General features: G+C 36.1%; 1 protein-coding gene across 2 annotated transcripts in view; it reads left to right on the forward strand.

The window, feature by feature from the left end:
* LOC129749612 (uncharacterized) overlaps positions 1–15,614 on the forward strand; it is a 143,001-nt gene that overhangs the window by 93,970 nt on the left and 33,417 nt on the right. The window contains exons 3-5 of one of the 2 annotated variants that reach the window (XR_008738102.1): positions 570–862; positions 996–1,441; positions 1,499–2,244. The exons of the other annotated variant lie outside the window; for it this stretch is intronic. The gene's annotated coding sequence lies outside the window, so the exon portion shown is untranslated. Of the gene's footprint in view, positions 1–569; positions 863–995; positions 1,442–1,498; positions 2,245–15,614 lie in introns of those variants that run through there. 2 annotated transcript variants of the gene reach the window in all.

Here is a 15,614-nt window from a genome sequence, read left to right on the forward strand (position 1 = left end):
TATATAAGAAATTAATTCTGCCTTATATCTATTCGGCCTTACGTCCATTCGGCCTGGCTTTTGGCTTTCCGCCCATTAAGTGTAGTATCCTTCCGTCTGCCGCTATTAAGCCTACCCCAATTCCGATCCTTTCGACTTAATGTGGAAGATTGTCCATTCGGTCAAGTGAACATTCACCCTAACGACTTTTCAGCCTAACGACTATTCGGCCTGAGCTCTATTTGGCCTAACATCAGTGCAGCCGAATATCTTTTCGGCCTACCGTCGATTCGGCCTAACGATCATGCGGCTTAAAATTGATTCCCATATCATCCATTCAGCCTAACAAACAGTCGCTCTTATCGTGATCATTTGGCTCAACGACCATTCCAGCTAATGACCATTCGGTCTAATGTCCTTTCGGCCGAACAGTCTTCGGCTGGTTAACCGTCGTCCTTATGACTCATCCGGCCTTGCAACTCATTTGGTCTAACGTCCATCGCCGATTTTTTTTTTGAATTTATTAAAAAAATGTCAATTCCTATATTCCTTTACAAAATATTCCTAATCCGACCCTGCATCCGTTACAGAGACCAAAAAACAACCAAAGTGAGCGGATTACCGACGTTCCGCTAAGCGATACAATGTTAGGTGGTGAGAGAGGGGCTATGCAAACGTAGTGGTAAAGTTTTTTTTTCGTAACCATGTCAACGGGTGACGTCACTACTGACTCAAGCAAACGACGAAGTCGGCTGCTGGTGGTAACAAAACAAACATTCGACAAATGAGAAAACTTTTTAATTTCATTCAGCTCGGTTTTGAAAGTTCCGTACAAATATCGGAGTTTACATTCAGATAATCCGGAAGAGAAACGCAGTATTCTGTAAGTATTCAGTGTTCATCTCAATTTCTTTTCGTTTTTAGGCGTTATTTCATAAGAAATTTTCATCTTCTTCGAGGATTCATCTCTAAAATTTTCTTTTCTCATCCCTTGTATATTTTTGTTTTTAAAACAGCTTTGGAGCCCTTGACGAGCAGGGAACTGGGATGGAATTCCTGAAACCCGTTCCTACCAGATGTGTCTCAAGCCATCCGAACTCTCAGCAATACGATGTGGCCCGCGGCGAAGCTGCGTTGTACAAAAGATAGGCCGAATTCGTGAAATCCGCTTCACTTATTTTCTGGAAAGTCTCACAACAGGCGGGTCTTATTGAAGCTTTTAACTGCGCTTCCAATATCGACATCCAAACTCTAAGTTTGCGAATAACTAGCATCGATAAAAATAAAAATCATGTTTTTTGTTATCAAAACCTAGGCCGCCAGTTGGTTATCGAAGCAATAACGATGGAGACGAAAAGTTCAATTTGGCAGGTTTCCAGTTTGACAATTTCGATGAGCATGATCGGCTGGGAAATGTTGTTTGGGATGAAGAATTCAATCAACATCTTTCTTCTTCATCAAGGTACAAATTTGAAATACTTTCATTTATTATTATGTTTTTTTTTGTCGTGATCCGTAGGGTGGGTACTTCATCTCTATTGGCTGAATTTATCTGCGCCGATCGAGACATCACAGCCTAGGAAAAACGAAAAGATTCCGACGGAAATTACGACGAATGGTATCGATCCCCGTGAGCCAAGTCGACGTCAAAATGTTGCATGAAGCAATCACGATAGTTCTGTAGATCACGAAGATGAGTATCATTCAGATGACAAGGATCTCAAGCCTGCTAGCGCACCAATTGGCGGAGCAGATGGCTAGGATCCAGCATTAGAAAAACTCTAATTTCAATTAATTGGACGGAGTTGTCATCGAAAAAAGTCGACGTTGATGTTGCTAGTTTACAGATATCTGAATGGATAAAGTTCTTCGTTTTTTTAAGATTATTTGGTGCTGATAAAATTTTCAGCTTACCTCAAATCTGGCGAATTTTTCGTCGTATTCGAAGAAACAATGAGTTAAAAATGTGGATCAGCTCAAGCTGGTGAGCTTTGTGCCTCGGAATAAATATTTTTTCAACGGTTCCGATCCCCAAATTCTGATAAACAGAAGACATATTGACCGTACTGAATTGAGTCAGCCCACCAGGAGTGAAAGAACGCGAGACAAATACACTTTAGAATTTGATTGATGCTGTAAACAAAATCCTGAATTTTATAAGTAAAATCAACTGGAAACAAAGCTTATATTTTCGGTACGCGAAAAAGAAATTTTAGGGAATTTTCATAATCCTAGAAATCCTAGATTAAAAGTAGCTGCTCTGTTTAAGTTCCACAAATGGAATTTCGTTTTAAGAATCAATAAATCCCTTTATTTAAACTGTTTATTTACTTGAGTAATTTTTGGTATCACCACTATCAGTAAACTGCGCACAGCGGTTGTTCTTAATGATAAAACATATTTCCAGATCTTTCACGAATGAAACATTTACTGTAGATATCTAGTTTTGTTGATTATATAATTTACGATTTCCACCTTAAAAACTGCAGTAATCATTTTAAAAGAGATCAAACAACGGTTGACTTTTTTTAATTTTTATATGTAATTCAAAACATACAATTCCTTCAAATTTCGAAAAAAAACACAGATTAGTTCCATCGTGGCTGAACTCACCACGGGATCTTGGCTTCGGTTCGTAGTGAATCTTTCATCTCGACAAACAGGAAATCCGTTTTCCTCGACTATCAAGAACATCTAGAGCTGGAGCAGTGTCCATACCTTTTGGAAATTCGATTCTTCTGAGCTTGTCAGGACCGGGTCAGGACTAGTCATCTATCGTAGATCCACGGGGACCCAATTGGTTAGGTAATTCTTCCGGCACAGTGAATGGAATAAAACTACAAAAAATAATACAAATTTTAATTTTGAATACTATAAATATGGAAAACTAGGGAAGTTCCTACCTATTACTTGTCCGTTTGACCGAAACATATCGACACGAGCAGTCTTGCCGTAAAAAAAATAACTCAGAGTTAAACAAAACACGGAACGCTGAGTACAAAAGCAGGAAGTATCTTGATCAACTGGGATTAGGTACAGAGTTCTCAGTACCGTACCCGTAAATCTGGTTTCCAGTCGAAATTAACAGCCTCAAATTTGCCTGCACTTTTTCTCTCAATTAAATCTAGCGAAGCGTGCACCTGTGAATTCCCGTCGAATTAAAAATCGGTACGTAGCATTTTGACCAGTCGAAATTTTCACAACAAGACTCCAACTGGTTGTTGCCTAGGATATTTAAACATGGTCAGTAGTGACGTAGGATCTGCGCCACCTTTATAGAAATTTATACAGGTTGATGTTAAATGTCTCCAAAATGACAGCAGCAGAGTGCAAATAATAACACGAAAACAAGCTCGTTCACAAGTCGCAGTTTTTTTTCGTTGCTTTCCTTCATCGTAAGTTGCATCGCGTAGATCACGACCACGACGAAGCCTATAGATTTTCTTTTATCATCGAAAGCACCACCGCAAAACAACTTTCCGAGGGGCGGATCCGGGGTTGTTGTCGTCGCATTTGTAATTCAGGGGTGTAATGAATGTTTATGTTGCACGATTAGATAAATTATGGCCATCATAGGCAAGGAGAGATTCAAGTTTTCGCGCAGACCGTATGCGGCTTTGTTTGGTTTGTTTTTCTCCGATGCTGCCCGTCTTGAGTCTTGAGTTTGGGTTGTGTCCGCTTGCTTTCGACGAAAGATTATCCCGGTATCAGCCGAACGATCGGCGCAGATCTTGTACGATCTGTGCGGATTGATTGTAGGCTGTTTTTTTCTGTCTCTCTCGATTGCTGGGAATCATGAATGGATTTGCTGTTTCTGGTAGCAAAGCTGTGTGCTTACTCTAAACATGCTTCCGTTGCAGGTTGTAATTTGTGAAAATTAACTCCGGATCGGTCACAGCAACTTTGGATTACTTTGGTGGTTGCATATTATGCCACAGGTTTAGGGGGATCTAAAGTCACGTTTGTTGCTCATATGTATCTCTTACCTACTCTAGTAAATAGATAATATTTAGATCGAGATTTGTGTGGACGTTTTAAATTTTACATTCAGTCATACTAATTTCCGTTTTGGTCTTTGCGGACAACAGAAAAATGTTGATCAGTGAATAACTCTTTTTATATCGACTGTGCCATTGAAGTTGCCTTTGCGGAAGTGTTTGAATTTAATCTACACTACCCGGAAACTAACAAGTTATTCCATTTAATTTCTTTTTCAAAGTTTTATTTGGTAACTCATTATACTGAGTCGATTTGGGATAATTTTTTAATTTTTCAAACTGATCCATGATTTTTGCCGGAATTTTTGAGTTATGTTTTTATGAGTAAATTTGAACTTTTATGTTTGTATGGGAAAATTAAATATTCTGTTCTGTAACATTTTCACTTATTTTTCTCTGATGAGGGAATCACATGATTAGACAAACCTCAAAATGATTTTTGTTTCTCAGAGTCATGAATTTTATCAATAACTATTTTAACATGATTTATGTTACTAAACTAAACCAAATAGCAGTAACTCAGTGAAATAAAACTTTTAAAATACCCGGGGAATAGCCCCGGTTAACCCTACTGATAACATTGATTTTGCGTAAAATTTTAGAAATCCGGGAAAAGAGGGTTCTCCTTGCAAGATTTCCCGATTTCATTCGGCCTTGTCTAGATATTTTATACAAAATTTGAGCAAAGTATGGTCCAGCCCAGTTGCCCGGATTTCTTTGAATGAAGCCCGGATTTTGCTCAAATTTTCAAGTTGATAATATTGACTTCGTATGTTCATGTTTTATTATTATTATTATTAAACATTTTTATTCAGTAACGTAAGATTTTACATCTTTCTTGATGTTACATTTTGTGCGTTGATAGAATTCAATTACATTGGATCTGATTTTGATAAATAACTAGTTATTTGAACAAAAGAAACTAACTTAATTTGTAAAGTGCTCAATTAATCTCATCTTAAAAACTGCGGACGAGGTTTCCAGTGTTAAAGAATTAGGAAGGGCATTCCAATAGCTCACACCTCTAACACCTCTATCAAAAAACGACAAACGAATGACAAATTTATAAGCTCTGGAACTTCTTAACTGAGATAATTTTATATAGAGATATACGGTTTTTTTTAAAACTATAATGAGATTGTAAATAATAAGGCAGCATCTTATTTTAGGAAAACTTTCAAAGGAACAACCAATCAAACGAGTTTGTAAATGTGAAACGTGATCCATACGATCGAGGTTGAAAGCAAATCTCACACAAGAATTGAGGGCGACTCTAAGTTTGTTAAGAACTGCTCGGGAAACTTAAGATAGTAGAAAATCACAAGCTATAAAATGGGGAAAGATCAAAGCCTTGAAAAGTTTGATCTTCATGTCTGTATCCAAAAATATTTTATGAAGTCGAAGAGTTCTCAAAGAGTTATATTTTCCCGTACTGCTGAAGTATATACAAATCAAATTTAAAGTTGGATTGTATTTTAAAACCTAAACTTACAGCTTCTGACACAATTTTTATCGGAGTGATACAAATTTTCGGTATTATTTCTATCGAATTATTCTTATTTAGAACAATTGCATACGATTTATTAAAATTAAAAGACAACGCGTTACTCATTCACCAAGCATGGATAGACTGGAGATCATCATTGATTCGGGAATTAATGCATTGCTCTGTCAAGTTTGTGCAGTCTGAATAAAGTTGTACATCATCTTCAAACATGTGTATTTGAAAAAAGCTTAGAACATTAGGTAAATCGTTGATATACACAGTGAAAAGTATGAGTCCTAAAACAGAGCCCTGAGGTACTCCGGATATAATTGGTAGAGGGGATGAGTACTGATTGTTGTTGTAGACGGTTTAAGAACGACCTTCAAGGACCGATTTAATCGAAGTCGTCGCTGTAATACCAAAAAATATTGTGAAAGTTTATTGCTGTTCTTTGCGTGATGAAATGTGTCAAAGGCTTTAGAAAAGTCGAGCAGAATCATAACAACAGATTGAGACCTGTCAATTATTGAGCCTAGATGATATAAGTACTTCATTCATCGTAGTTTTAGTACTGTGTTTTTATCGGTATCCTGACTGATATGAGTAAGTTCGTTTTCCGTTATAAAGGGTGATACGGTCAAAATTTGGTCAATATCAACTTGACGTATTTCTTTCAATTTTGCATTTAAAAAACCTGAACACCCCTTCTTTTGAAGGTGTATGTGTAGAATGTTGCTCCTATTTTTATTTTGGAACTCAGCTTATCAAAATTTTGCTCGCGCATCGCGAAAATCCGAGCTACTCGCACACAAAGCTGGCAAAATCGCAAAAAGTTGCCAAATCAACCGTTACAAATGTAATAAAGTGCTTGGGGAACGTTTGTCGACAGCCAGGAAGTCTGGATTGGGGAGAAATCGAAAACCGGAAGCCGCTGAGACGACAAAGAGAGTTGCCGGTAGTTTCAAGCGAAACCCTAACCTCTCTCTCCGAGATGCCGCAAATAAGCTGGGTGTATCATCTACAACCGTGCATCGAGCCAAAAAACGAGCCGGACTATCGGCTTACAAGAAGGTAGTGACTCCAAATCGCGATGATAAACAAAATACGACGGCCAAAGCGCGATCCTGGAGGCTGTACACGACGATGCTGATGAAGTCTGACTGCGTGGTAATGGACGACGAAACCTACGTCAAAGCCGACTACAAGCAGCTTCCGGAACAGGAGTTTTATACGGCAAATGGAAGAGGAAAGGTAGTAGATATTTTAAAGCACATGAAACTGTCAAATTTCGCGAAGAAATATCTGGTTTGGCAAGCCATCTGTACCTGTGGCTTGATAAGCAGCATTTTCATAGCTTCCGGGACTGTCAACCAAGAAATTTACGTGAAAGAGTGTTTGAATAAACGTCTGCTGCCTTTCCTGAAGAAACACGGTTGTTCCGTACTGTTTTGGCCGGATTTGGCATCTTGCCATTACGGTAAAAAGGCCATGGAGTGGTACGCCGCCAACAATGTGCAGGTGGTTCCCAAGGGCAAGAACCCTCCCAACACGCCAGAGCTCCGCCCAATTGAGAAATACTGGGCTATTGTCAAGCGGAACCTAAAGAAGACCAAAAAAACTGCTAAGGACGAGCAGCAGTTCAAGGCAAACTGGCTTTCTGCGGCGAAGAAGGTGGACAAGGTGGCTGTACAAAATCTGATAGCAGGGCTTAAGCGTAAGGCCCGGCAATTCGGATTTGGAAAAGCGAAAGTCTAACTGAATATTTTTCCTTAATTTTATACTAATTAAACTTGAAAAAGAAATTTAATTCGATTTTTAAATCAACGATTCCACCGATTAACACGCATTTTCCCTTGACCAAATTTTGACCGTATCACCCTTTATATCGCCGACACCTTACCAATAGGCCAGATCGTCAGATGAAACTAGTCAATTTGTAGCTCTATATTTCAGTTGACTTCGTCAAGTTTAATTCGCTGCTAGATTCTAGGGAAAAAAACGCTCATCGTGCCCCGATTAATGGTGCTTATCCTGCCCCTAGTTACAGTGACTGATTTTTAGCTTTCGGCAAAAATAAAATTAAAATGCATTTTAAAACTTTGAAATTTTAGCCAGTTAGGAAATAGACTTTATTACTGTCTGAACGCGAAATAAATATGTAACTCTCATATTATAGCTGTTTCATATGGTTGAATAAGCGTCCTACTTAATATGCCATTTATGCCCCTATCTCCCATATATTTTCAAAAGCGTTTAAATTTTTATTTGGATTATTTTTTATGGAAAATAGTGGTATGGTAGGGTGAAGGAAAAAAAAAGTTTTTTTTTTTGCATAGGAATTCATGTGTTTGCGTCTCTTCTTCCAAAAAAAAATCATATCTTTGGTGGTCCAACTTCCGAGAACCAGAGAACTATCTGATGGCCCTCTTAACAACAATGTAAGCGGTCATTAAAGCATAAAAACTGTCCAGAACTTCCAGTCCTGAATTAAAATTTGAAAAATAAAAAAAAAGCTTAATTCCAGTCAATTCTCGCGACCGTTTTAATTGTTAGCTTCAAGAAAAAAAAAGAAGAATTTCTCGAGCAGTTTTTTATTATTCCAAAAATGCGGGGAGGTGGTCATTTTTTTTAATTTTTGAATGAAGACAACCGGAGGAATGCCTGATGGAAATATTATGATTACGCCTTGGGTTTTTGGTCGAAACAGTTGTGCACTCATCGGAACGATTTAATCAGATTCTAGAGACAAGCAAAAAATTGAAGGAAAAAAAGCGCCGACGATGCTCATTGTACCGCATAATCGTTGCGGGAACCGATGAATGACAATGAATTTGGCCTCCGCCGCATTGTGGGGGTCACGTTCTTGGTTGACTCGTTTTTTTTTGTTTTTCTGAAATAAGACAAAACTCCAGTAGTGGAACCACTTGATTGAAAAGACAAACGGAAACCAGAATGAAGCCGATCGCTTGATATGCTTTAATGTTTTGTTGAAGAACTTAATCGTAGATTGATCGTTGGGCTTTAAGAGGTACAATCCACTCAAGTTGACAAACCGAATACATTGTAATCAAATGAGCAGATGCTGCAAATGCCAAGGTCGTACGGACGTAGACATCAACTTTAAGTTGTAGCCTGATTTGGTTATCCATCACCACAGGTACTGAGCAGTGACTTAAATTTTTTGCATGAAGCTTACTAGGAAGATGCTCTTCTTAGTGTTGTGTCTCTGTCTTGTCGTCTGTAGTGGCGCCATTAACCTCTCCACCTGACTCACCAGACTCTTTTCTACGTCTATCTACCTCCTCAGACCGAATCATTCGTTTTGGTGAATACTCATTCAAGGGGCGCGCAGGTGATCGGACAACTTGAGCCATCATTGAACTGCAGCGTGATCAATCGATCATCTGTTCCGCGTTCTTGAGCTGCGCACCAGAGGGTGGTGATGCGCAATTCGAGACGACTGCGCCTGAGATCGATTCTCAAGTTTCAGGCAACCGGTCAGAGTCGTTGAATCGTGTTTTGTACCTCTAGCCAATATACATTCAAATATATTATTTACCGATCAGCAGGTAATTGTTTCGGTTGGTTGATTGACTGCATGGGAATATGTATAGGATTATTCAATACATCTTGAGTGTAAACTACAAACTTTACTAGTAAAGGTGACAGTTTGTTGGTTCTAAAGTGGAAGTTGTTGCTTCAGAAGATCACCCAAACAAGGAGAAACGGCACTGCACCGCTAATCGAGCGAAAATTTATTGGCATATTCCATATTGGCACCGGAGATTGCGAGAAAAACTTGTTGCACCGGTAATTGCTGAACGGTTGCCAGGGATGCCAAATTCAATTAAAGTTTTCTTACATCCAGATACTCCAACAGGACTAATTTAACTAGCAACACCAAAGCCCTTAAAGTGGAGCATTCCAAATGTGGCATTCAGGTTTTGGTCCGATGTCGCCCTATCTCGAAATAATATATAGATCATCGGAACATAACCTCAATAAGGTTTGCTTGAGGAAAACCTACAGAAAAGTTCGATTTCCGCCGAAAAAAAAAAACAGTTCAGTAAAATGGGGGTTCGATTTTGTCTTCGTTGACCTCCCCCTCTCAGTCAGCAGTGGTGAAATGTAGGGCGATGATCAGATCCGGTTTGAAGTTTGTGTTGTCCGGATGTTGGAGTACAACCTTCGATCGATCGTTTTTTCTTCCTTCTTTGCTTTCAACCTGAACTGATTTAAAAGTGTTGATATTTTGCTCGGTACTGTCGTTAATGTGTCGTCGGTCTTTAGATTTTCGCTTTCAAAAATAACCAGTTTTTGCTGGTCGGTTCCGATGGGAACTAGTTCAATTTTCTGGAGGATCTAATTGAATTAGAGGTTTATGGAGAAAAGCGAGATTTCCCTTGGTGGTGGTCTCTTTTTTCAACCACGATCGAATGAGCTTGAACTTTAAATCAAAAATTTTTTAGCTCTTATAATCATGTTTCAAAGATCGGAATGATAAAACATTTTTGATTTTTTTTTTCAATTTTCGCCATTTTCCTTTCTTAAATATTTGCTTTTTTTTTCAAAACTTTATTAATTTCTATCTCCTTTCTTTTCAGGTATGTGCTTCTGATGGTTGAGTATTAAATCCATTCTGGTATGTCAAATTAACGAGAATTTTTTGTTATTTTTACTGATAAAATTAAATGCTAACATCTGAAAACTCTCTTTTGCGTGATAATTGGTACAAATTTTAGCGATATTTAGCGCAAAAAAAAAAACATGAACACCAAAATCGGAGAACTTTATCGAATTCCTGTGGTCGTGTGAAATTTCGTGTTGATCAGACGTGGTTTTATCAAGATTTTTTTTACTTTACTTTTACTTTTTTCAATAATTGTTTTTTTTTTCATCTCCAAAAACAAAATTTCACAACAGTAAAAAAACCAAATTTTACTCGATTCGAACCTTTAGAAGATAAACGATTCCGAGCTGTTTCTTTTTAAAATATCGGAAACCATACAAATATTTTTAAATTGCGACCCAGAGATGGGTCTTGACTCAAACATTCAGTCAGCGAAACTTTTTTTTTTTTGTAGAGAAATGAATCCAACTTAGATGAAATTTCAGGGACTAGATAAGAGAAAATCGATGTTGAAAAACATGCGAAAAAAATTATCTAGTCCCTGAAATTTCATCTAAGTTGGATTCATTTCTCTACAAAAAAAAAAAAAAGTTTCGCTGACTGAATGTTTGAGTCAAGACCCATCTCTGGGTCGCAATTTGAAAATAGAAATAAGGCGGTGCCAAACACCGAAATTGGCTGGATATCCAAATACGGCAAACGCATCATTTCTCATCATAACTGACAACCCGTGCAGGATATGAGAAGGCAATGCAAATCTTGCCGTGCCTAAAAATGTCCAAACTTGATTCCAACTACCGTAAGATGAAATGATGGGAATAGAAATAGACCAAGAAAAATGATTATGATCACATGGGAGAACTATTCCCTTCATTCCGATAGACATCGACACTCAACCAGTATAATATTCATACGCCAGGTTGGTCTCCTGTAGTAGAATGTTAATACATGGGCCCCGGAGAGGCGCAAGATGTGGGTTCAAGTCTCACCGGGAGACAAGGCGAATTTTTTTCGCATGTTTTTCAACATCGATTTTCTCTTATCTAGTCCCTGAAATTTCATCTAAGTTGAATTCATTTCTCTACATACAAATATTGTTCGTCATTTATTTTCTAACTAAGAATATTGCTATGCTTCAATACGCGATAAGACAGTTTTTTTTTCTCGCTTTTAGTGTAATTAAATGAAGAGAATATTTTAAAAATTTGAAAAGTATCTAGGTTTTTTCCCAGAAATTTTTTTTCTCGTTCATTCAAATCTTACCAAAATAGTACAAAATCACCAAATAATTTGCTTATGATGCATGTAAGTACAAAAACAATGAAATTATGAAAATTGAAAATTGAAAATTTTTGTTTGACAATTTATAATTTTCAACTGCGTAAATCGTTCAAATTTGGCGATATAAAAAAAAATCTGAAAATTTACTGTCTGGAAGTAATTTTTTTGGAACTCCGGTTTCAAAAATGAACATGGAATGTTTAACCCTAATCAGCTCTTAAGCAAAGTTGCCGAAAATATCCGTGTTTTGATGAAAAAAAAATCTGACTTTCTGTGATTTTACCCAAAAATCCTGTGCCGGTTTTCTGTGATGCTTTTTTCATTAATTTCATGTCAAACGGCGTCTTTTTACTTGAGAAAAATCAAATAACATTACCAATTTTATCATATTTTTCCAATTAAAAGACTTGAATCGAAAATTTATATTGACACAAAAAATTTAATTTTGAAAACACGTCCAAAATTTTAAAATTCTGTGAAATCTGTGAATATTTATTAAATTCTGTGTTCTGAGACACAGACTTTGTGATTGAAATTTGCTCGAAAATATGTGAAATTATAGATTTTTCTGGCAACGCTCTTGAGTGTCAACATGACATTTTTGGAAGTTTAGTGACTTATATCTTTAATCGGGTGCTTCCAAATAAAAAAAATCTTCCGGAACCCTCAATAAATTTTTGAATCTTTAATTTTGCTTCATTGCTTTTTATGGAAGCACCCTGAAGGCCCAAGAAAAAACGTATCAGACCTTGAGTATCAATTTGACCCTCCTCCTCCACTATATCTCTCTTGTTTCTCAACCGATTTTTACAAACTTTATAGTTTTGGAAACCTTGTAATGTAATTGAAATATGTTTCTCAGACATTATTCAGCTTCCTTTATTCAAAATCTTAAAAAAAAAATCCGAAAAAACATGCTTCGGAAAAAAGACTGTTGCTACGACTGTCAGCTACGGAATACTTAACAAGAATTTCATTTAGTATCCAAGAAATATGAAGTAAGAAGCTAAGCGTTACACACAAGGATTTATTTTTTTGAATTTTGTTTTAAGATCATGATCGCAGAAAAATGTAAAAAGTTGTGTGAAAACCGTATTTTTCAGTCAATGAATTGTCAAAATTGTTTAAGTCACACCAGATAAATTTTGAAAAGTGTATAGGAAAGTTGACGTAATTTAGTTTTTTTTCGCATTTTCAGATTTTCAAAATACGCAACACAGAATTTTTGACGAATTTTCAACAGAAGCTCTTTTTCGAACTTTTTGTCAATATGCAATTTCTAAGACTTTCTTTCACTTAAATTCAACTTTGCACTGGACTGTGAGTATATTCATGCAATATTTTCGCAATAAATTTATTTTCACCACTAGCGGTTATGTTGTTACACCACTAGAAACGGTATGGAATTTCCTTTCTGGTAAATATAAATTTATTGCGTCCGTGAAAAAAAAAAATCTGTGAAATTGCCAACTGAAAGGTTAAAAAAACAGCTACCTTTGAAAATTCTTAGAAAAATTTTGACAAAAAATGCATAAATGTGCCAAATCACGTCAACTTTCCTCTTTTCAAAATATGTCTGGTGCGACTCAAACCATTTTGATGGTTCATTGATTGAAAAGTACGGTTTTTACACATCTTTTTCACTTTTTTTTTATTGTCATGAACTTAAAATAAAACCATAAAAAATATATCTTCATGTACAACGAATAGCTTCTAACTTCAGCTTTCTTCGAAACTAAGTGAAATTTTTGTAGCATTCCGTAGTTGATCTACAGTCTTTTTTTCCGAAGCATGTTTTTTCGGATTTTTTTTCTAAGACTTTGAATAACAGAAAACTGAAGTGCTGTAGCTGAATAATGTCTGAGAAACATATTTGAGGTTTCCGAAACTATGAAATTTGTAAAAATCGGTTGGGAAACAAGAGAGATATACAGACCCGTTCTTTTTTTATAACATTCGATTTTGGCAACATCCGATTTTGGCAGATGTGCCAAAATCGAACTGTTTTTAAAAAGAACATTATCTTATAGTTTTTGCTATAACAGGACCAATATAATTTATACAAACATTATAAACAGAACAAGAATAGTGCTGAATGCATCAAAAACATGAATAAAAATTACTGAAAATGGTCGGAAATTGTCTAAAAATAACCTCAAGATGATAAACATAGTTTTTTTTTCTTATGATAAGTGAAAATGTAGTTGTTTAAAAAACGTTCGATTTTGACAACATTCGATTTTAGCAACACAAAATGTACGGGCTTGTTGCCAGATCCAAACGAAGTCTTTATTGGTTTTTGTGTCAAAATGACACTCCAGGGACTATAACGGGTAGAAATTTCTGGGACGGATGAACAAAAAAATAAATAAAAGAAAAACGCATTCTTACGTGCCTTTTGCAGATTTCGTTGATCGTGCGTTGACTTGCAACAATTTTTTGATGTCGTTTAACACAAACAAACTTCAAACAAAAATTACTAAAATATAAAAAAAAAATAATAGGGAATGAATTCTAACAAATAAAATATAGCAAAAATGATTCGAAAGTTTTGTTATTGTAATTTATTATCATATTTGTAGATTTTATTAAAAAAAATCTTATGTTGGGCATTTTTGTCTTTGGTGTTTGAACCTCTGGTTTTCTGTCATTTGAGTCTTATTTTATTTTGTTTTATTTTATTTTATTTTTTTTATTTTATTTTATTCTATTTTATTTTATTTTATTTTATTTTATTTTTTTTTAATTTTATTTTTTTTATTTTTTGTTTCGTAAAAAAAATAGACTACCAAAATGGAAAACTATGTATAGATGACTTATAGATATTTCAATGGCATACTTGTTGTTTTGAGCGAGTTTCGTTTATTTTACTCGCTACTCGCGGAAGTTTTTCAAATATCAAAAATTGAAACTTTAAGGTTTCTTTAAATTAGATCAAATTGTGCTTAAATATTTTACGGGTTAGGTTTTTATGACTTCCAACTATTTGTTGTAGGTTTTTTTTATCATGGCCTATAAGGTGGCAATAGATGTGAGGGAAATATTCCCATAAATTTCGAAAATGTTATTTTGATATTCATTTTTGAGATTTACCCGAAAAACTGACCTGTGAATTTCAGTATCGGGCCTGTAAGGCCGATGACATAGTGAGTGCGATGCGATGCGAATTGGTGGAAAATTAACGGACGCAGCCTATGCGAACTCGAGCGGCGGAACAAATTGATATCTCCTTCGCCGCGTTGAGTATGTCAGGTTTAAGCGATTCACATACATTTTCATCAAATGTGGTTCACCGCATTGAATCGCATTCACCGCATCGCATCGCATCGTATTCACTATGTCATCGGCCTAAGCGCCAAAAGTTTAACTATTTTCTCTTTAAGATCAACAAAGCAAAAGGATGTCAGTATTTTTTCAGCAACTATTCGGGCCGGAAAAATTCGAGCTATGTTGGCAAAATCCGGGCATTTGATTTTAAAATTGTCGACCAAAAATCCGGGCAAATCTGGTCAAAGCCAGGAATAGCTCAACAAAAATAAAGAAAAAAAAACTTTAAAATCATTTTTTTCATCGGAACTGATAACCAGGTTTTTGATCGTATTTTAGGTTTCTAAAAAACCTTTCATGTATTTTTAATAAAAATTGATTGAAAAAAGAACGCATGAATAAAAAAACACATTTTTTTGTATGATTTTGCAAATAAAGTTAATAGGGGAGATGGGGGCATAATGGCCACCTTAAGGAAAACGCTTATTTAACCATAGAGAACAGCTGTAATATGTGAATTACATCATTGTTTAGTGTTTAGACACTCAAATAGTCTATTGCCTAATTGGATGAAACTTGAAAAAGTAGATAAAAACGTTTAAAAATGCATTTTAAAAATTTTTGCCGAAAGCTGAAAACCAGTCACTGTAGAGGCATAATGAGAAACCCCCCGAGGCAGTATGAGCACCATTAATGAAGGCATAATGAGCGTTTTCTGCCGGGAATTCTAGCAGCAAATTCGACTCGATGAAGTCAACTGAGTAATAGAGCTACAGCTTGACTTGTATCGTCTGACGATTTGGCCTATTGGTAAGATGTCGGAGAGGTAATCACTAGGCTCGAGTTCGATTCCTGGTCGAGGTGATTTTTTTTTTTCATTTATCATTCATGATCATGATTGCACTAAACGGTTAGGCGTAGATTCATCAAACAAAGCAATAACACAGTAATCTAGGTCTGTTTGTAGAATTCA

The sequence above is a fragment of the Uranotaenia lowii genome, chromosome 2 (genome assembly GCF_029784155.1).
Source record: "Uranotaenia lowii strain MFRU-FL chromosome 2, ASM2978415v1, whole genome shotgun sequence".
NCBI lineage: Eukaryota > Metazoa > Arthropoda > Insecta > Diptera > Culicidae > Uranotaenia > Uranotaenia lowii.